At 36.5% G+C, this 24,253-nt stretch overlaps 1 long non-coding RNA gene and 1 pseudogene across 1 annotated transcript in view; one reads left to right on the forward strand and one right to left on the reverse strand.

Annotated features, from left to right (window-relative positions):
* Positions 1–1,099, forward strand: part of LOC132498988 (uncharacterized) — a 59,187-nt pseudogene extending 58,088 nt beyond the window's left edge.
* Positions 1–24,253, reverse strand: part of LOC132498662 (uncharacterized) — a 333,526-nt gene that overhangs the window by 230,186 nt on the left and 79,087 nt on the right. The gene's annotated exons all lie outside the window — the stretch shown is intronic.

Here is a 24,253-nt window from a genome sequence, read left to right on the forward strand (position 1 = left end):
ATGCTTAGCTTCTTTAGGTGATGGTAAAAGAATAAGCCTATGATGATGGTTAGACTGGAGTCATCTTACTAATATTATCTTTTTCACAACTCACTATACTGAATTCACTATACTTCCAATGAATACATAAATAATAGGAAATAGGAAAAATACAACAAATGCCTTTAAATATTATCAAGTATCAATATAATTCTCTATTGTCAACTTATACAAAGCTGAAAAGTAATTCCCATTGTGCCCTGCATCATAGATAATCTTGGTTTACATTTACTTATATAACTACTGCTGTCAGGTGGCTCTGTTATTTTATTTTATTTTATTTTTGTGGTACGCGGGCCTCTCACTGTTGTGGCCTCTCCTGTTGTGGAGCACAGGCTCCGGATGCACAGGCTCAGCGGCCATGGCTCATGGGCCCAGCCATTCTGCGGCATGTGGGATCTTCCCAGAAAGGGGCACGAACCCATGTCCCCCGCATCGGCAGGCAGACTCTCAACCACTGCGCCACCAGGGAAGCCCCTGGGGCTCTGTTATTTTAATTTATGGAGTGCCAACAGGATTTTAAGATATTGTCCACATATGTTGAATCATGCACAGTAAAGATAGAACAAAAGAGTTGAGACATAAAAACCCAGGAGTAGGTGGGAGTATTAGTATTAAGTCCTTGTTCCCTTTTTTTTGTTTGTCTATGCAACTTTTTCTTGGATGACAGAGGAAAAAAGCATCACTGTCCTTGATCAAAGAAGGAGGGGAGAAAAAGGAAGAAATTGTGGAGAAGGGGCCTCTGAAGCTGAAAGGCATTGCAGAGCTCAGAATGACTAAGCAGAAGAAGAAAAAGAAGGACAAAGACTAGGTGAAACTCTTGGATGCGATGGGAACAAGCAAAAAGAACGAGGAGGAGAAGCGGTGCAGCCTGCACAAGTGGACACCGGCCCAGGCAGCCTTCAAGAAGATGCAGGAGAAGCGGCAAATGGAAGATGCAGGAGAAGTGGAAAATCCTGAAGAAACCATTTAATACACACAAGCAGAGAGAAGAGGACTTCAACAGACACCTGGACACACAGAGCACTATGACATTCCCAAAGTCAGCTGGACAAAGTAGTCTCCCCACCTGGGGTATGGAGCGGCATCAAGGAGAAGCAGAAGGCAAAGTTGGGGTTATATTTGGTGCCTTTGGTATTTTCTAGAAACATTCTTTTACACACATCCTTGCGTCTTCTGCTGAGACCGTGCTTTTCTAAGCTGTATGTCCTCATTTTGGAACTTGAATAAAGTAAGACTTTTACTCTATTTTGATTTCTCAGTAGCACATAGAAGAGAAACCTTTTTAGTTTGGAAAGTGTATCCAGAGATTAAGTGCCATAGAAAACTGTTTTTACCCCCAAGTTGTATCTGACTCTTCGACAGCCAGTACACTTCTATGTAAGTGCCATGGAAAAGTGTTTTTACCCCCCAGTTGTATCTGACTCCTTGACAGACAGCCAGCTTGGCTTTGCCTGGATGAAACTGACTCCAGAGGACAAGGAGCTAATGCCAGCGTGGCCTGCAGCATGTAGACCCCTGTAGGGCCCTGCACAGGCTGCCCTTCCAAGCTCTCTCTAGCTTGGGGCTCGTGCTCTCTGATCCAGGGCCTGGGGAAGCCACTTGCAGCTTCATGGTCTTTAGACTGCCCCCTCAGCCTCCTGGCCAGTGAGACAATACAGCCTGGGAAACAGAACAACCACCTAAGGTAGGGATGGAATGTACACCTTGTCCCTTTCTAAACCTGTGGCCAGCGTGTAGCCTCTTCTCCCAATATCCTCATTCCAGACATGTCTAGTTGGTGTTGCCATGGCAGACATGGCCAGTCAAGCACAGCATTCTTTGTAATGGAACCCAGACACAGCCTGCCATCTTACCCTCAACACTGGGCTCCAAGCAGCCCCCTGTATTTATTCAGAGTTGGCATATAACGTGTTTGGTGCTCCTGGCTTAAGGACACCTCAAAGGTGATGGGACCAAGGCAGAGCCCCAGGCACAGATATACGTGGGTGTAGTCGAAAGGAAGGACTCAGATTACTGTGCTGGAGAGCCAGGATCTTTGAGGGCCTATGTGTACACACCAGATGAGGATCAGATTGCATATGCTATTGGGAAAAAGTGTGTTGACATAGATGCTGACAGAATAAGAAAGGCAGAAAACAAAACCAAGTGTTGGGTTTGGGACTGTCATATGAGAAATGCAGAATAAAACCAAAAAAATTATTTAAAAAAAAAAGAAAGAAATTCTGGCCAAAGTAAGGACATGTTAAAGAAATGGGAAAAATTGCCTTAATTCATCTATTATAACTCTAACTTTAGGAAGAATAAGAAAGGGATATTATTCTTGCGAGTCCCAGGAAAAATAAAGTCTAAGAAATGAATTTGTGAATCAAACTTTTTAAGAAAATAAATTGAGTATGAAAAACTAAGATTTGCTTTCAAGCTTGATCAATTGAATTTTACTGGTGCTCTCTTTTTACAGCAAATTATGTAACTGACATTAAAATACTGAATTAATATCCACCAAAAAAACTATTAGAACTAATAAATGAATTCAGTAAAGTTGCAGGATACAAAAATAATATACAGAAATCTGTTGCATTTATATATACTAATAATGAACCATCACAAAGAGAAATGAAGAAAACAATCCCATTTACAATTGCATGCAAAAAAAAAATATTCCTAGGACTTTAATCTAACCAAGAAGGTGAAAGACCTATACTCTGAAACTAGAAGACTTTGAAGAAAGAAATTAAAGACAACACAAATAAACAGAAAAAAAAAAAGTGCTCATGGACTGGAAGAAACAATATCGTTAAAGTGTCCATATTCCTCAAAGCAATCTACAGATTCAATGCAATCCCTATCAAAATACCAATGACATTTTTCACAGAACTACAACAAATAACCCTAAAATTTGTATGGGTCCACAAAGGACCCCAAATAGCCAAAACAATCTTAAGAAAGAAGATACCACATTCCCTGATTTTGAACTATAATACAAAGTTACAATAATCAAAACATTATGAAACTGGCACAAAAACAGACACATGGATCAATGAAACAGAATAGAGAGCTCAGAAATGAATCCACACTTATATGGTCAATTAATTTATGACAATGGAGGTAAGAATATCCAATGGGAAAAAGACAGTCTCTTCAATAAATGATGTTGGGAAAACTGGACAGCTACATTCAAAAAAATGAAACTGGACTTCTTTCTTACACCATATACAAAAATAAACTCAAAATGGATTAAAGACTGAAACGTGAGACCTGAAACCATAAAACTTCTAGAAGAAAATATAGGCAGTAATCTCTTTGACACTGGTCTTAGCAACATATATTTGGATATGCCTCTTCAGGCAAGGGGAAAAAAAGCAAAATTAAGCACATGGGACTACACCAAACTAAAAAGCTTTCACACAGGGAAGGAAACCAGCAACCAAAATGAAAGGCAATCTACTGAACCGGAGAATATCTGCAAATGATATATCCAGTAAAGAGTTGATATCCAAAATATATAATGGATTCACACAACTCAGTATCAAAAAAACCAAACAACCTGATTTTAAAATGGGCACAGGACCTGAATAGACATTTTTCCAAGGGAAATATACAGATGGCCAACAGACACATGAAAATGTGCTCAGTGTCACTAATCATCAGGGAAATGCAAATCAAAATCACAATGAGATACCACCTCACACCTATCAGAATGGCTATTATCAAAAAGACAAGAAACAACAAGTGTTAGTGAGGATGTGGAGAAAAGGGACCTCTCGTGCACTGTTTGTAGGAATGTAAACTGGTGCAGTCACTATGGAAAAGGGTATAAAGTTTCCTTAAAAAAAATTAAAAATAGAACTACCATATGGTCCCACAATTCCACTACTGGGTTTTCATCTGAAGAAATGAAAACACAATTTGAAAAGATATAGGTACCCCTATGTTCATTGCAGAACTATTTACAATAGCCAAGATATGGAAGCAACGTTAAGTGTCCATTGATAGATGAATGGATAAAAATGTGGTATATATATATATATATATATATATATATATATATATATATAATGGAATATATATATATATATATAATGGAATATTACTCAGTCATTAAAATGATAAAATCTTGCCCTTTGCAGCAATATGGATGGACCTAGAGGATATTATGTGAAGTGAAATAAGTTAGACAGAGCAAGACAAATACTATATAATTTCACTTATACGTGGAATCTAAAAAGCAAAACAAATGAACAATCAAAACAAAACTGAAACAGACTCACATATATAGAGAACAAACAGGTGGTTACCAGAGGGGCAGGGGGTTGAGGGACAGATGAAATAGGTGAAGGAGATTAAGAGGTACAAACTTAGAGCTATACAATAAATAAGTCACAGGGATGTAATGCACAGTAAAGGGAATAGAGTCAATAATATTGTAACAACTTTGGTGACATATGGGAACTAGATTTATTATCATTTCATAATATTTAAAAATATTGAATCACTATGTAATATACCTGAAACTAATGTAATATGTATATTAGTTATAATTCAATTAAAAATAATAAAATAATAATAAAATAATTATAAATAATAAAATAATAATTATAATAATAAAATAATAAAAATAATAAAATAATTCATATTCACTTGCCATTAGTTCAGTCAAATAGCTCTGTTGGTAACTCTTATGATAAAGACAACTAATAATAAAATAATGATAGAATTGAGAAATACATACTGTGGTCCATGTATCATTTTTTCAATACTATAATAAGTGCTAAAGGTAGACTAAGATCCAGGATCCTGGAGCCAAACTGTATAGGTTCAAATACTGACTCTGTCACTTACTAGCTATGTGACCTTAGGCAATTTACCTAACCTCTCTGTGTCTCAATTTCCTCATTTTTAAATATGGATAATAATAGTATCTACCCCATAGGGTTTTTATAAAGATTACATTAGTTAATAAATGTGAAAACGTAGAACAATGCCTTCCACATATGTGGCATTATTTAAGTATTTGCTGTTGTTATTTGAAATTTATATTTGAAAAGATATGTGATTGATCATGACATTCATTTCTGGTTTTAATAATACTTATAAAACTAGGAATAGAAAAAAAGTGTTCTTAACTTGAAGTACTGGTTAAGAATGCTCTGGTGGAAAGTAACAGAAAACTCTGTGAATGGTGGTTTAAGCTATAAAAACATTTTTGTATTTATTTTACAAGAATTTCAGAAGCAGACAGTCTCAGAACTGGGTCAGTGAGCTAAAAATATAACTCGGGACTCAGGTTCATTCCAGCCTTGTGTTTTGACCATGCTTAGCTGTCAGCTCTTCATTCTCATGCTGGCTGCTTATTATTAGGAGGGCTGCCACAGCTCTAGGCTTCAAGACTGGATGTAGGAAAAGCAGAACTGCCAACAAGCTCTGCACTCACACACGCACTGATACCTAACCCTTAAGAGGATTCAAATGATCTCTCTCTTAAGATGCCAGCAGACTTCCCCTTAACAGAGGAAGTAAGTAACTGGCTCTCCAGCATCCATACTTAGAGGTTACAGAATGGCTTTGAGGGTAGCCCACTAGCACTTTCTGTTACTTTGATGAAGACAACCTATCAGAAACCAACAACAAATGTCACACATAAGATGTGACTCTTGAAGAATTCTGATTAAAGCTCAGAACAAGAAAAGTCTGCTTATTCACACCTATTATTCAATGTTTTTATGGATGCCCTAGCCAGTGATCATAAACCAAGAAAATCAAAGACAATCAATTGAAAATTTTAGATTTACAATGAAATAAAGGGACTTCCTTGGAAGACCAGTGGTTAAGAATCCACCTTCCAATGCAGGGGATGCCGGTTCGCTCCCTGGTCAGGGAACTAAGATCCCACATGCCATGGGGCAGCTAAGCCCACTCACCACAACTACTGAGCTGGCGTGCTCTAGAGCCCGCACGCCACAACTAGAGAGAAGCCTGCGTGCCAAAATGGAGAGCCCGTGTGCTCTGAGACCAGATGCAGCCAAATAAAATAAATAAATAAATAAATAAATAAATACTTTTAAAAAATGAAATAAAATTAAAATTCAGTTCCTCAGTTTCACTAACAACATTTCAAGTGACCAATGGCCTCATGTCACTAGTGGCTACCATACTGGACAACACAGAGAACATTTCCATCATCTCTGAAAGTTTGATTTGACACTGCTGAAGTTTAGAGGGAAAGTTGTCAGTACCCACAAACCTTCAAAATGTGAATGTTAGTTGAATGCACAATTGCACTACTGACAATAATTTGTCCTGCTGAAGTACATAATTGCACAAAACTGTGTGTATAAAATTGTAATATTATTAGCAGTACTCCCACACTGGAAGTGATATGTGTCCATCAGCACAGGGGGGATTTAATAAATTATACTACATTCAGATTATAACATATTATTCAGATATTTGAAAAAATGATACAGATCTATATATACTCACAAGGAAGGATGCTTGCCATATATTGCTGAGTGAATCAAGCAAGTTACACCCATACACTGTGATCCCATTTTGATTTCAAATATATTGTACGTAAATTTGTATAAAATTGTATACATATAATTGCACATGTTTCAGGACTAGGACTATGGGGAAGTGAGTGAGATGCCTAGGGCACAAAATTCTCAGTATCTCTGTAAATTTTAGACCCTAGATGCCTCACTTACCATACCCTAGTCCTGGCCCTGATATGTTTGCATGTATATAGAAAAATCTTTGAGAATAATCACACATGAATAAAGGAGTAGTTTCATTTTAACATTTTTCACTTCTATATTATTTGATTTTTTAAGGAAGAATGTGACCTGAAGCAAGTTGTTTCTTAAAGCCTATACCTAAGGGAACAGTAGAGACCAAAACAGCAGTGAAAGCCCTGCTCGAGTCTGGGGCCCGTTACAGACTAGCAACATGTTAATATTTGAGCTGGTTTTCATGTTGAGTTCCACATAATTTCTGAAAATTTTCATTTGACCCTTTGAACAGAGGAAATACTACCAGCATTTTTATTATATAAACAATCATGTTTGTTTCTATTTGTATTTTTTCACATTATATTCTCAATGCTTATTAGTAATAGCTCTTCCATACCACAGTTTCTGTATAATTACCATGTAATCAGCCGAGCAAAATTTTAATGACTTTTTAACAACACAGAATGTGCTCAATCATTTGCCAAATTATTACAGTAGCTCAAGTCGCTGGTCTATGTATCAATACCAAAAATGCTGCTAATCATGGAGTTTCCAACATGAATTGAATGGCTTCAGTCTTTTTCATTCAATGTCTATTTATATTTTCTTCGGATCAATGTTCATGCCTTTGTTGTGTTTTTTCAATTTTTGAGCTTTCAATGATTATTTTAAATGAGACTTGATAACCTTATTTTTTCAGGAGAGCATACTTGCTGTAACCTGTTACCTTTCGTAATTAAAGCTAACAATGGGCTTAGCTTTGTTTTAGTATGTATATTTTTCACAGAAGATAAAGAGTAGGAAGTGTGCCCTGTGTTTATACTGCCAATGAATTGACACAATCCTCTCAATATTTACATATTATCTCCATATGGTGTGAAATATTTCCATTGTGTTTTGTTGTTTTTCAAAGATGGGATGAATAGTTCCTTTTCTGTTTTGAAACCTTTCAAATCTGCCCATAAAAAGTCCAACCCATAATTCCACAAACATTCAGATTCACAATTATAAGTTAGTAAATGACTAAAATAAATAACAAAACGTATTTCAAAGTACCAATCACCTGGGTTTTATTTTTCCCAAGTGTAATTTTTAAAGACAAATGCAGTGTCGTCTTATCCTCTGCCATGATGCCAGCTTTCACAACAGTCAGTTTATGGAAGAGTTAAAGCTATCTATGTCAGCCAGCTGTTTGGGCTCCATAATGGCCATTTTTCCTCATGACTACATCAACTTTGTAATGGGAAAATACTGATAGTTACTTAGAAATTAAAGTTAATTTATAATTAACTATAATTTTAACCAAAGTTCCACTTCAACAGGGTTAGTGTTTATCATTTCTTTAAAGAGCAAACAAACTAGATTAATATCTTAATATTATATAAACAGACTCATGTATTTGGATGCATATCTGTTTGTAAAATTTAGCTACATTTCCTAGTTGAAGGAAGAGCAAAGACACTTTTAAGGAAAAAGAAATAACTGTTTTTTAAATTAGTAATCATGGGGCTTCCCTGGTGGCACAGTGGTTAAGAATCTGCCTGCCAATGCAGGGGACATGGGTTCAATCCCTGGTCCAGGAAGATCCCACATGCCATGGAGCAACTAGGCCTGTGTACCACAACTACTGTGCATGCTCTCCAGAGCCCATGAGCCACAACTACTGAGCCCACGTGCCACAACTACTGAAGCCTGCGTGCCTAGAGCCCGTGCTCCGCAACAAGAGAAGCCACCACAATGAGAAGCCTGCGCACAGCAACGAAGACCCAATGCAGCCAATAAATAAATAAATAAATAAATAAATTTTTTAAAAATTAGTAATCACATTCTATTTCACTCCGGAGGTTCTATTAGGCTAGATTAAACTGCATGAAAAACAGTATTGATTTGGTTCCTAATATTCACAGGTGCCCTTGAGAAATTGTAATCTTTTAAGATCCTTCAGCAGTCCAATATTCACTTCCATTTTTATAATCACATGGAAGCATTTGTCAATAACCTTTACTGAACATTTTATTTTTTATTTTTTTTGCGGTACGTGGGCCTCTCACCGTTGTGGCCTCTCCCGTTGCGGAGCACAGGCTCCGGACGCACAGGCTCCGGACGCACAGGCTCAGCGGCCATGGCTCACGGGCCCAGCCGCTCCGCGGCATGTGGGATCTTCCCGGACCGGGGCACGAACCCGTGTCCCCTGCATCGGCAGGCGGACTCTCAACCACTGCGCCACCAGGGAAGCCCTACCGAACATTTTAGATGTTTCCTTCTGGACCTCAGTTTACATACTTATAAATTTAAAATTAGAAAGTTGAAAGAGGTAATCTCTATAGTCCTAACATTCTATAATCCTATCTAAATTTTGAAATGGTCTAATAAAAATATATTCTTGCTTTGTGTGCTATTTGATGTGCATACATTTTTTCTTTTAAAATTTCTGCCTAATTATCACATTTCTCTGACACTTTTAAAATAGCTACTTATTGCTACCACTATCCGAATTACGTGTATTAATAATATAACTTATTTGTAAGGGAGAGAACATACTATCATGTTAGCTGAAGCAAAAGCAAAAATGATGACTCACATATCTGGGAGATTCAAGGGCTTTGGGTAGAACAGAATCCAAGTGTTCAAACATCCTCAGGTATTTGCTTCTCTCTATGTCTAAGCTCTTCTTCGTTTTTGGTTTATTTCCAGGCATATATTTTATGTGTAACATTAAAAATAATTACCATTAGCTTCATTCATCTTTCAATCCCATGAATTCAGCAACCCCATTGTTGCAAAAGTGCATATCTTTCCTGGCAGCTCCAGAAGCCCTGAGATGAACACTAATTGGCCTGACTTGGGTCAGGTAGCCAAATCTGAAGCAATCCCAGTGGCCAAGAGGATTTGAATTCTCATTGGCCAGGCCTGGAACATGTACCCCACCCCTGACGTCAAGTATAGAGTCACCTGATTGGAACCATGTGGACTCAGAGTGGAGGGGTGATCCCCAAAAGGACAGAAGTGTTATATTTAAGAAGAAGGAGCACTGAGCAAGCAAAACGCCAGGTGTCCACTGTGCTAACTCCTGATAGCATTCCATCAACCTGAGTCCCTAAACAACACACTCTAGTATTCAATCTATTTGTGCAGCTGTTAATGCAGCTGAGTCTAGAATGTTTACTTTATGTCATTGACTTGATATTTTCCATAGTATGGTACATTACACGCAGTGATGAAACATTAAGAAAACAAGTATGGAATTTAATATGATAATAAATAGATCAGCAAACATGATTCTCTTGTTCACCTTCCAAGTTCTAAGATTTGAGTCCCAGTAAATTTCCTACTCATTCTCAACTTGCTTTATTACTAAGCTTTTCAAAGGACAAACACTGTTTAGTATACTTGCTACCATATTCTCTTCAAGGATCTTCTTTATGGAATCTACGTATAGCATCTACGTCCTTATAATAAAATCCTTATATTATTATCAACTAAAGAGCCTTGTATAAGGCCCAAGACTCAGCAGCTAGGGTCAAATGTGCTTAGCACTTCTTTAAAAATTGACTTGGGGCAACTGGACCTTCTGAGTAAGTTTCTTTTTAAAATATTTGAGATTGTCAGTAACAAACCTGATTCAAAGTCATACTTGTACTTTCCTAGGCATTTTAATTGTATATAATTGATCATCTTCATGATTTATCCAAAATATTTTTACTATAAGGTAATAAGTTCTTTGGAGAACTCTTCACCTAAGTGCATCTCCTCAGACAAAATCTACTGCATTTGTGAACAGTATCACTTCAGATGCAAATGAGAATAGATTGGAGTCTAATGTGACTCACAGAGCCAGATATTCTGAGCCTCCAAATAATTTTATGTTGATTAAGCAACACTGGATACCTTTATGCCATTAGGGGACTAATTTACCGTGCTTGTCAGCATAAACAACAATTAACATTTTTTTCCCCTTTCTTCTTTTAAAGAGCATGACATTTATTTCTCCTGGCAGTTAACCAGGTTCTGAGTGGGTGAATTTTTGCTTCCTCGGGTAAATTATGCAAAGGCATTCAATAAGTCAATGGTTCTAATTTGAAATATTTGTAGTGCTGGATAAAAGCCAGCCACCTCCTTTACATGGAACTGTAATACTTTTAGGGAAGCAATGGTAACAGCCATCATTTGCTTTTAAATATATATCTTTTTAATATTTGGTTATAAAGATTGCAGGGAGACCTAATCTACTGATTATGCAGAAGGCTCTTGGGGCCTTCCAATGGGAGAAATCATAGCAGAAGTGTCTAGCTCCATTGCATGAGGGAAAATCTAATGGCCATAGCCAGAAAGCAACCATGATCCCTTCTCCGGGGGAATAAGAGGAAATTGTTGCTGAGAGAGACTAAAGTACCGATGGACTCACTCTTCAAGCAAAACTACAGGTCGTGGGCAGCGGGGCATGCTTTGATTTTCCAGCCTATCCCTAGTTTTTTCCTTCGGTGGGATCTTCCTAGATGCCTCGTATCCTGGGTGTGGTATCCACGGTCAGGGTGACTGATCCAGGTAGTGGGAAGTAAGAAAGGGCAGAAATGTTCCATTTCGCAGACTGACTAGACAGGATCTGATTCCAGTGGGCAGCAGCTCAGAGTGTGACCTGGGAATCCATCCACAGTGAAAGGATGAAAGAGCAAATAGAATGCTTTTGAGATGGACTTCTGGGCCAGACAGACCTAAGCTCCAAGGTTGGCTTTACAACTCACCAACCTAGCTGAGTGACTAGGGAAGTTGTCTTGCGTTTCCACGCCCCTCTTTCCTCATCTAGAAAGCAGAGATAATAACAGTATCATCTTGTAGCAGTAGTGTATGTTCCTGGCATATAATTAAGTATTCAGTCTAGAGTAGGGATAGAACAGTAGCCCAGTGGACTGACAGTGATGTTGGGGAAGCTGATTGACAGGGAAGAGGAGAAGTAGAAGGAAATGGGGTGGCCCTTTACTGGAGTCAGCCACACTGTCACGGCAGTCAGGGAACGGGCATCTGTCCACACCCACACTGGGCAGCCTGTTAGCCATCTTCCTAAAAATGGAACGTGTGTGCTTGCAGTACCAGAGCCACACGTACCACCGAACCAACTTCAAGAGTCCTACAGCAAAGTTTAATCATGGCTAACGAATAAAATAAGTAAGCTTTCTTGTTTGAAAATAATTTCCCTAATCATCTGGTCTGTCTCCCTTTCACTAGGCAGAGTTCAATTTAAACATCCCAAAATACATAACGACTTTAATTTCAAGTATTTGTAGAGAAATAATTTTAATAAATTAAAATTAATAATGTTCTATGAATAAACTCTATTAATAAACTATTTCAGCAGCTCACAATCTTTACCTCAAAAAGATTAAAAAAATCTGATTGGCTATATAGTGACCATTTCCAGTGTGTGATGACATTCTGTCTCTAATGATCAGTTCTTAGTCATTCTGAAGGATTTACTTCCAGATCAGTACATTGAATCCTTAATGGAAAAAAATATCTAATATTATGAGAAGTTAAAGAGTTCCACATAAAATCTCATATTTAGAGCATTCAGATTTGAAACTGTGGATGTGGATTTAAGTTCCAACTTCCCACTACAGTGCAGATTTACTCTCATAAAAGACAGTCTCCAGTACTCCCCTCCATCACATCTCTTGCTTTCATGTCCTCAGCCCGGCTGCACATTAGACTCACCCAGAGAGCATGTTAAAAATTTCTGAGGCTGGGGCCCCACCCCCAGAAATTCTGGGGTGTGACTCGCCAGCGGTTTGCTCCTTAAAATTCTCAGGTGATTCTAGCACCATTGAGAGCCACTGCTCTCTGTGGAATTAGATATGCAAAGGCAGGAAGTACTCTTTTCTCTTTCTTTTGTCCTTAAGTTTCACAACTTAGTCATTTTTTTAAAAGATTATGATATGAACATTATCTCTTTAATCAAGAGTACTTAGATGATTGCATAATGAGTCTGTCTTTTCGTTTGAGTGATTTAGAGAGGAGTGATAAAGTGTCTCCTACAGTTACTATGAAACAGTCTCATAAATTGTATTTTTAAATTATTGAAACTATGTTCACCAGCTAACGAACTTTTTTTTGCTATAAACTAAGCAGATAAGAATTTCTATAAAAGTAATTAAAGAGCCTTTTCACCTTCCATAGAGATATGTCTTCTCTATTTCTAACAAGGTTACCACCAGTCTCCCAGGCATCTATACCTTGAACCTTGCGTCTCTACTGTGGTGCCTTGTAGAGGGCAAAAGAGGAGCTCTGTTTATTTTCAGTTTATAAATAAATGTTCCATTTGGTGGTGGAGGTTTGGGTAACTGATGCTTCTTTCTGCTTCACAATGACCTTCACCTGTGATCCTATTCGTGCAGCTCTGTCCCTGCTGTCTCTGGGGCTGTCTGGGTTCCTGCCTCTCCATGCTGTTCCCTGGCCCTTCATTTAATAAATATTCCTGAAGCACTTAATATGTGCCAGGCACTATTTAAATCCGTGGGCCTGTGGCAGTGAGCAAGGCAGGCCAGAAGAGCCAGTTCTCTTGTGGAGATTACATTCCAGAAGGAGAGACAGAGAATAGAGAACAAATAAATAAATAAGAAAATGTACTCTGTGCAGTACAGAGAATATTGCAATCTCATGTTCCAAGGAACACACTTTGGGAAATTCTGGTCTACTATGTGCATCTATGAAAAGTTTCCCCCTCCCTGGTTATCACAAACTCTAAAATGACGGAGTTATTTTCTCCCAAGAAAACTTTCATTTCCCTTTACCGACAAACTCCTATAGAATTAGGTCTAGCTTAACAGTTTCCAGAATTTCATCTGTTGAAAGCTCACTCTGAGTATTTCATCTTGAAGGTCAGTAGAGGAATGTTGAGAAGCATATAGCCATAACATTTCAAATGAACTTACTCTTGCTTCGGAACTCCTAATATATTGATTTTTTTCCCTCTTGTTTCTTTGTCCTTTTCTGTTGGCTTTGACTCTAAATTTTCTTCATATTTTAGTTCTTACAGTGATCAAAGATGAGATTATCCAGCTCCTTCCATTAACCTGGTTATTCGTTCTCTTAACTCAGCTCCTGAATTTAGTTTTCCCCCGGGGCTGTTTACTCTACTCTTCTCAAGTTTTGTTGACAGACCTGGTGACTCCCCAGTATCAGGACTAAGCAAAAACATATGCCACTTTCAACTCTGTTGGCACAGTAATTATTCAACAAACATTTATTGACCATCTGCTGTGTTCTAAGATCCATATGATACACAAGGGTTACAAAGATGAACAAGATATGGCCCCTCTTCTAAAGTTAAGAGTTCTGTGGAAGAGTCGGGTACTTAAGTCAACACAGGATAAGGTCTGTGGTCAGTGGGCTAAACAGAAACTATTAAAGTGGAAAATCATAACACATAAAACACTGAAGTGTACATTTTTAACTTAGACCTTTAAATATACATTCTCTCATCCAACTTTAACACAGAGGATCAAGTCCTTTTGTTCGATTGCTGATTGGAATTTGGCACTGTCTTTCTTCTGGAGCCATAACACATCATCTATCATTTCTATTTTCAGTTTATTTAAAATAGAGCAAAAATGTAACAACACCGTAGAAGTATTGGAGTCCTAAAACCATGTAGACTTTTGTGATTCTTTTCCCAGTCTTTTACAGTTGTCTTGCTCAAAATCTATTCTGACAGCACTTGTTTTAACATGTTATTTTTATAGTCTTTCGAAAGCATTCAAATAAGTTTATAAGAAATAATAACTCTTTCACTCCACACTTAAAATCTCATCAGTTTAGTATTTAATTAAATTACATGTTTTAAAATATCAAGTATAATGGACATAATCAGGTTTGAATACACACACAACTGAGTCTTGTTAAGCACACACCCCACTTGGAGAGAGGCAAAGGCATGAGTACAAGAAAGGGAGACCCCCAGCTGGGAGCATCCAGTGCGCCTTCAGTATCAAATAGTATATTTTCCAGACAGCAGGGAATTCTCTGGTTAATCTGGTAAATTGCTTAAGAGGTCTACTCATATTATATGACTGCAATACAATATAAATGGTTTAATAAAAGCTATGCAAAATGTTATGTTTTATCTTAAAAGGATCCTTCGCTGTTACCCAGCATAAATGTTAATTTGGAACTTTTTCTTTTTAGGGGTGTCTTTGATCATTTTAATTTACCTTTGGAATAAGCAATAGAATTGCACACTTCAAAATTTCTAAAGCAAAAAAAAAAAAAAAAGTTAAAAGTATCTCTGCTATCCCTGTTCCCCAGCCTCCAGCCCTCTTTCCCAGAGGCAGCCAGTGTTACCAGTTCCCCCTGTGTCCCTATAAGTTTTTAAAATAAGTATTAAAATGCATCCAACACACAATCATATACATTTTCTTTTCCTTTTTACAAAAATACAAAATGTTAGCATACTGGCTCTGAGACTTCAAGGATGAGCTTTGACATTTTCCTTCACTCTCTGGGAGTCAGAATTTTCATCAAGCAAGTCAAGAACTTGTCAGATGCTCTGTATTTGGCTGACTAAGGCTTCCAGCAGATGGCCAGATTATATCCCCATTACTACTATATCTTGATTCTCTGCCAGTTTTGTAAACTATATCAAGAACACATCATCTGTTTCCTCTGTAAAGTCAGTTCAACATCACTTCTGCCTCTTTCATCCACTTGTAAGGTATATATTTTGTGGATATCCTTAAAGGTGTATTTTCTTGACATATCATACTGTTATGCATTCCCTCCTATCAGATTTTTAGTAATTATTTATTTGGTGCATGAGATAAACTGTTTCATAAAAATATTTCCAACAAGTCTTAGTACTTCCCATATGTGTATACATTTTGCAACGTGCATTCGTTTTATTTACAATCCATGTGCTTTACATGTGTTTTGGTATTTGAATTTCTAAGTAATATTTTCAGTCTTTTTAAATTATTTTCTCATGTGAATCACTGAGAAGCTCCCTCAGTCTTGTTTTTCTTTCCATATCCTATCTTTCCTCCTCCAAAGAAATCAGCATCATGGCTTTATCTGGGAATTTATTTTGCTTTCTCTACATTTTCAATGTAGAACCTTCTTGAACAGGTCAGCTAACCTCTGGGAAAACACGTTTGTTCTTCCCCATTTTGCAATATGCATCTCACTCTAGCCAAGAGCCTATCTTTCCAGGATATTAAGTCATGATACAGGTATCTAAGCCCATTTCATCAATACTAACTGCATTGCCAGTAGTTCCCTTCCCAGAGATTCCTTTATCTTTCACATGTCCTACTCCAATGAAAAAGAAACAACGGAAACATGACCTACACTTCACGAGTTTCCTGCCTAAAAATTTAGTTCCTAAAGATGTTTCCCTCTTCTTTTGCTAGTGTCTCTTTTCTGTTCAAGAATGAACAACTTGCCAACTTGCCAGATTTGTTAATTAATTCATTAATTTACCCAACAAGTATTTGTTTAATAGCCAGGGGCTGAGTTGTTAAAATTTAACTTACTAAAGTTTATAGTAATTTATTACTGTATGGCCATAGTATCTATAATTTTAATTGGTAAGTATTATATAAAAGTATGTTACAAAATATGTGGGAGTATACGGATGGCCCAATAGGCACATGAAAAGATCCTCAACATCACTAATTATTAGAAAAATGCAAACCAAAACTACAGCAAAGTACCACTTCACACCGGTCAGAATGGCCATCATGAAGAAGTCTACAAATAATAAATGCTGGAGAGGGTGTGGAGAAAACGGAACGCTCCTACACTGTTGGGAGGAATGTAAATTGGTGCAGCCGCTATGGAGAACAGTATGGAGGCTCCTTAAAAAACTAAAAATAGAGTTACCATAAGATCTAGCAATCCCACTCCTGGGCATATATCTGGAGAAAACTATAATTTGAAAAGATACATGCACCCCACTGTTCAAAGCAGCACTATTTACAATAGCCAAGACATGGAAGCAACCTAAATGCCCATCGACAGATGAATGGATAAAGAAGATGTGAGATATATATATATATAGATATATATATATATATATACACACACACACAATGGAATATTACTCAACCTTAAAAAGAATGAAATAATGCCATTTGCAGCAACATGGATGGACCTAGAGATTATCATAGTAAATGAAGACAGAGAAAGACAAATACCATATATCACTTATATGTGGAATCTAAAAAATGATACAAATGAACTTACTTACGGAACAGAAATAGACTCACAGATATAGAAAACAAACTTATGGTTACCAAAGGGGAAGGGGGGAGGGATAATTGGGAATTTGGGATTAACATATACACATTACTATATGTAAAATAGATATCCAACAAGGACTTAACTGTATAGCATGGGGAACTATATTAAATACCTTGTAATAACCTATAATAGAAAAGAATCTGAAAAATAGTCATATATATATATATGTGAACTGAATCACTTTGCTGTACACCTGAAACACTGTAAATCAACAATACTTCAAGTTTTAAAAAAGATATGGGAGCAGAAAGGAAGAAGATGCTAACTCTGGTGGGTAGCAGAGTAGTGGAAGCAAGTTAGAAGGCTTTACAGAAGAGGATATCTGGAACTTTAGAAATTAGTAGGAGTCTGCCAGGCAGGCAAGGGAGAAAAGTACACAGAGCAGACAGAAGATTTTGTGCAAAAGCAAAGAGGTATGAATACACATGTAAAGCCTAAAGTAAGGCAACATCAGTAGTAATGAAGAGGTGAATACAGAGTTGGGAGACAGTTTAGACTTAAAATCTATAGGGTTCTCTGGCCATTAGGATATGAGAAATAAGAGAAAAGGTAGTATTCAAGAATGACTCTCAGTTTGGTTATGGGTAGACTGATGGATGGTGAAGTCTGAGATTAGGAATTTAGGAGATGGGAACAGCTTTGGGGGTTGGATTGATAATAATGAATGCAATTTTGCACAGGTAGGTTTTGAGGTAGCTGTAGGCTATTCAAGCAGAGGTGCCCTATAAGCTACAAAAAGTATTGCTCTGAGCCCAAGAGAGAAAACTGACTAAAACATAAATATGGGCAATTATTAAGATCATGGGAGTAAATTTTGTTATGGATTGAGAAATTAATGAGACAAAAATAAGTGGGATGTCAAACACTTTCAAATAAGAGGTAAATTTGGGAACTTTTTTTAAAATACATTGATCTATCTTAACAGGCTAATAATGGGAATGTATATATATATATATATATATATATATATATATATATATATATATATATGTATATATATATATATATACACATACATATATATACACACACACACATATATGGATATATATATATGGAGAGAGATCTATTAGTAAATAGAAATAGGTAGTAATAATAACAGAAAAATATTCGAGTAATAGAAAAAATATATTGTAATGCAATAAAAGTTGTCCTTCAGGCCAAGAACACCAGCTCCAGAACACTTTGCTATTTATGACCCTAGTTCTGAATCATTCTTTTCAACCTTTTTTTGGCAATATCCCACCAGATTCTCCCTGGAAATTAAAGACTAAAATCAAATTCACTTCATATACCTCCAACTGAATTGACCAAATCTTTGTACCCGTTCACTAATTTAACCCATGGTCTGTAACTTCCAGTTACTGCTATGGTGATGACCTAGCAATTGCCTACTTTAGTTGGATTTGTACACTGAATATTTATGAATGCCAAAGGAATAACTGGGAAAATGTGACAAAGAATTTCTTAGTACCATAACAGACTATTCATTTACCCTATAACTTAGCTGCATAAGTTATAAGTTATTTAGCATTTTGAGTTCCACACTGAATTCAATATAAACTAAGCAAGTTTAGTAAGTTCTCAATATGTCACTCTACTAGCTGGAAGTATTACTCTCTTTTCAAATATTTTAACACAAATATAGAGTGGCCTAGTTCATGAAGATGAAAAATCATAAAACAAAAACAAAAAACCAAGAGTTTCTGGAAATTCCAACACAGACACCAAAAACCATATATGGGAGAAGGAACTTTGGCAAAGCAGAATTGCAAAATATTATGCTGAAAGTAAACATGTCTCTGTTTCATGACAGAAGCACACCCACAGGGGAAACTGGTATGAATGAAGTTTTCTTTTGTTCAGTTCTGACTCTGCAGAATTGCCAGGGGTATGACAGAAAGCTAAGCTTTTAGATTCCTTCCACTTCTCCTCCTTTTTCAAGGGCAAACCAGACCTGTTGAATGTTTTGGTCTCACACAATTTCTACCCCCATACTCATTTACAGAATGGAAATTAGAAAAGACATTCTAATACAAGTTACATGAGGGTAGCATTGTTTTTAGTTTAAAATTGTATCTCCAGTACGTAGGTCGGCACCTGGCCCATTGCAGCTGGTCAGATATTTGTTAAATTAAATAAATGCATTCTGTTATCTATACCCAACTCCATTTAACTGTCACAGACTTTGACTGTCACAAGAAGTACTTTCCCATATCTCCTTTGCAAATCTACTGAAAGATCTTCAATCAATGTAGCAACAGCTATTAGAGGAGCAATTCTTCCTCTAGTCTAATCTATCAAGAGGCCACTGTGATGATATTCTTCGGAATTTTAAGGAAAAAAATTACATTAAAATGTAGATCTAACAGATGTATGTATGAATTGTAAAAATCTTCATTTGAAACACTAATGACAATAATAGTAAAGGCAGCTATAACTTGCAAGTTCTGCTTCAATATTCTGATTTATTTTAAGTAGCTAATGAACTCTGGGCAAGGAACAGTGCTGACCCAGTTTCTTTTGCCTCATATAACTTCAGTCAATTGTTGGCATCTCTGTTGCATTTCTCTTTATAATCCAGGACAGAGGTCATGTTTAAGTTACATACAAATCTTCCCTCTTTACTTTCTTCATGGTACTTTATCTCCTGCAGAGATCATTTATTTACCATCTGCTACATGTTAGGTCTTGGAAATACAAAGGCAAATAATATTTAGACTCTCCCCTCAAATAGTATATAAACCAATGGAGTAAATCAACAGTTATAATATTTACAAAATGTACTGTGGTTGCCTATAGGAAAGGCAGGTAACCCTGACTTCCCCAAAAGAGGCAGCACATGGCCTGGGTCTTGAATGACAAGTAGAAGTGAACCAAGGAAGTAGCATGTGAAAAGGCATGAAATCAAGATAAACCATAGCACATTAAGGAAGCTTTGAGTAGTTCTTTAAAGATAACATTGATAGTGTGAGACTAGACATTAAGCCTCTCTGCCATCCTAAGGAGTTCAGCTTTAACCTGAACCCTCTATATAACCACTGAAAAATTGTAGTTGAGAATAACATTTCCATAAGAGAAAAAGTTCTGTGATGACACAATTGAAAGTACTGAAGGCAGAGCAAGAATGCAGGCAGAAAAACAGGTTAGGAGAAGCCATTATAGTACATTAGAAAAGAAATGATATCTGAACTATGGCATCAACAGAAGGGAAGTTTAGTTTAAAGTACCCTAACCAGTTAGGAAGAGATTACCACAATCCTCCAGGGAAGAAATGTCATTGTCCTGAACCAAGGCTGAGGCAATAGAGATGAAAAAAGAAATAAACAAATAAAGATGGATTTAAGAGATTTGATGTCTCTTAATCTCTATACAGCATGCCTATTGTTTTGAATTTCTCCTTAGAATCTAAGTATATGTAAGTAAAACCTTTTCACTTTCTTGTTCCGTGCACTGGATAAAATCGTCTAATGTTATTTTCAATTGTGGTCATTTGAGATTAAGAACTAAATATAAGTACATTTTAAAACATACCTTTTATCTACTCTTCCCTGGAAGTACATGCTATAAAAGAATTTAATAACCAATCAGAACCCTAGAGAGTTGGCTTCTTAAATGGATGAAAGCAGTTGATAGAAGAAAGAGCTTGAACAGTGATCCTGTTAAAATGTAAGTTAAATCATCTCACTCTCACTTAAGATCTTTCAGTGTCTTTCTACCTTCCTCTGTTAAAAGTCAGTCTTTATAATGACTGACAAGGCCCTACAAGAGCAGGCTCTCGCCTCTCTGACCTCAGTTCTTCAAGTCCGTTCCCTGCCCTCATTATTTTTTTTATTTTTTATTTTTTTGGCTGTGTTGCCATGGGCGGGATTTCTCTAGCTGTGGCGAGCAGGGGCTGCTCTTCCTAGCTGTGCACAGACTTCTCATTGTGGTGGCTTTTCTTGTTGTGGAGCACAGGCTCTAGGCATGCAGGGTTCAGTAGCTGTGGCACGCAGGCTCAGTAGTTGTGACTCGCAGACATAGTTGCTCTACGGCATGTAGGATCTTCCTGGACGAGTGCTTGAACCCGTGTCCCCTGCATTGGCAGGTGGATTCTTAACCACTGAGCCACCAGGGAAGCTCTCCCACCCCCATTTTGGGGCAGACATGCTGGCCTTCTCGCTGTTCCTAAGTGTCCAGGTACGCTTGCACACTGAGCACTTGCTCCTCTTGTTTCCCAGTTATCCTCCTGGCTTGCTCCCTCACCTCCTTCAGATATTTTCCTTTCCTTATCATTTTATTTAAAAATAAAACATCCCTCCCTCTCACCACTCTCTGTTCGATTTACATTTCCCATAACACTCACCACAATCTAATAGACTTTTATTTCACTTATTGTTTAGTATCTGTCTCCCACTTTCCCACAGCTAGAAAATAAGTTCCTCATGGGCAGGGATTTTTAATGTTTTTCTGTACCTCCAGTGCCTAAAACAGTATCAGGCACATGGTAAAAGACTGAATGAATAAACTTCTAGTCTAGCGTAACTGTCAGTTGTGGTGTTCCAAAGACCTAACGGATTGACCCGCAAAATCATTACTATGGAAAGAAACCTGCAGTTAGTTATTGTTTTTTCCATCAGGAAGTCACTAGCACAGTCAGATATGTCTGAACTGTTTCCATCAACACAGAAGTTCATATAAGGCACTATAATTAGAACTTGGATCGTAAGAATAATTGTTATAAACAGTTTTCACCTGGCATTTAATGCCTATAAAACTGTTAAATTCTTCAACATAATATAAAATTTGTGCTTATTCATAATTGTACCTTTCTAGTCTATCTGAGAGCAACAAAACACTCACTGTTCATTACTACTGAGGAAGGTTTTTGTTGAAAGTGATTCCACTGCCTTCAGCTTTGTACTTAGACATTGTAGGATCTTCACTTGGAGGTGACCATATCAGCCAAAGCAATCCTCACAATTAACAAAACTAAACTATTGGGTGATGCATACAGAACTGGAGGGTTTTTTTAATAGTCAAGTTTTGGAAGGTTTTTTATTGCTATTTCATTTTATAATTATAAATGAGTGCTCACTGTAAAAAAAAATACACATGTAGATAGAGTTTAAAAGAATAAGTTTACCTTCACTCTTCTTAATTCCATGGTCCTTCCCAGAAGTTAACAAATATTAGCAGTTTAGTGTGTATTTTTCCATGCTTCTTTCTATGCATTTATACAGATATGCACACCCAGAGTTTTAGTTTTGGAAGATTCAAATATATATTACTTCCTCCCTCCTCCCTCCACCCTCCCTCCCTCCTTTCTTTCTTTCTTCCTTCCTTTCTTTCTTTCTTTCTTTCTTTCTTTGTTTCTTTCTTTCTTTCTTTTTTCCTTACCTAACACTGTGTTTTGGACATTTGTCTGGGTTTATCTTATTTTCCTGGATTAACTATTAACAGTGCCGTTTTTCACTATCAAAAGTAGCCTAGTTTGGACAATAAATTGTATGGTCCTAATATAAAGTTGTCTGATTAATGAATTCATAACAGTCTATAAAACCATAATTTTTGTCATCATTACCCTATAAATGAACACTTAGTTATCACCCCTTTTGGTATTATGAACAAGGTTGCAATGAAACTCATATACATATAACTTACTGCAGGTATATGAATACTTCTATAGGACAAATTCTTTATGTCCAATTGTGAGATTAAAGGGTATATACATTTACATTTTTTATATACTGTCAAATTGTTTTCTAAAAGCTATACTATTTTATACTTCTATCAGCAGCAACCATGTCCCTATACTGTCACCAACCAGACCTGGATATTAGACATTTTGGGGACCAGTTCAATGGGCAATATATCATATCTCATTCATTACAGTTGATTACAGTTGAGGTTCAATTTTTTTCAGATTACCTCATATATTTTGCCCATTTTTCAATGGGATTATTTTTCCTTGTATTAATTTGTAGGTATTCTTTTATATTAAGTGTGATATAATATGTAAGTTGTAAATATATTCTCCCAGTAGTTCACTTATTTTCCCAATAGCATGGAAATAAATTTTTTTTCTACAGCTATACTCACCAATATTTTGATTCTCCAAAAATGGTTAAAATACATATAACAAAACATAGTGTCAAATTTTCTCATCTTCCAAAGTTAAAAGTATGTGTATATATACACACATATATACCTTAACGGTACACAAGTATTGTGAACTACGGACAGGTATGCTCTGCCACTGAATATGTTGTGAGTCATTTTATTTGTATATATTATTTCTCCAAATTTTACATTCCTTATTTTTCCAAAAATAAATTCTTTATTTACAATTTTGAGTGCAACAAACACATATGTATTGAATGTAAATCACTTTCGCTTCTACACATAAAATCTCATCTCTTTAGAGGAAGCAAAACTTAATCAGATTCTTAGCATTTTTCATGCTTTGACTATATTTCCTAATTTTATTTTCAACAAATTTCATCAGGGTTGAAATAACCTTCAGTTCAAGGTCACAACAAATTGCATTGTATGTCATCCTAGCATAGAGTTGACAACTGAAGTGTTACTCATATCATTTTTCTCAATAATTCATGAAGAATTGGAGATAACAGGCTTCCTCACCTGGAGAAAATGTTTAATCGTTTCCAGAGTAACAGAGAACAAGCAATATAAATAAATGAATAAACAAACAAACAAATGTATATATACATATATTTATATTTTTATATATAATATATGCATAAACAAACACTCTTTCAATACTTTGTGGGCAAAAGATTCCCCCAAACACTTTCTCAGATGCATACATGCTGTTTGTGTGTTGATTGTCAAATAATTTTCCCTTTGTGTTTGTATGAAAAAGCTATTTAATAAGATATTGTCTTTTCTCTAAATAAACACGCTGTGCATTAATTAACAAAAATTCAATAAAAAAATAGAAATTAGCAACAGGAATTCTGATTAACATAATATTCAAACTTTAGATATAATAGGCTTTGTGTTTTATCAAAATCCCATTGCAAGTAACAACAGGCATTAAAGTTGGATTCCAGTATTTTTATTATAATCTGATTTATGTCTAACAAGGCCTTATCATTTCCACACACCACCCCTTTCAACAAGTGACATAAAGGCAAAATCTGGGCTGTTCAAATGATACCACCGAACAGCAACTGGAAATAACTGATCTC

Source organism: Mesoplodon densirostris, chromosome 11 (assembly GCF_025265405.1).
Source record: "Mesoplodon densirostris isolate mMesDen1 chromosome 11, mMesDen1 primary haplotype, whole genome shotgun sequence".
NCBI classification, from domain to species: Eukaryota; Metazoa; Chordata; class Mammalia; order Artiodactyla; family Ziphiidae; genus Mesoplodon; species Mesoplodon densirostris.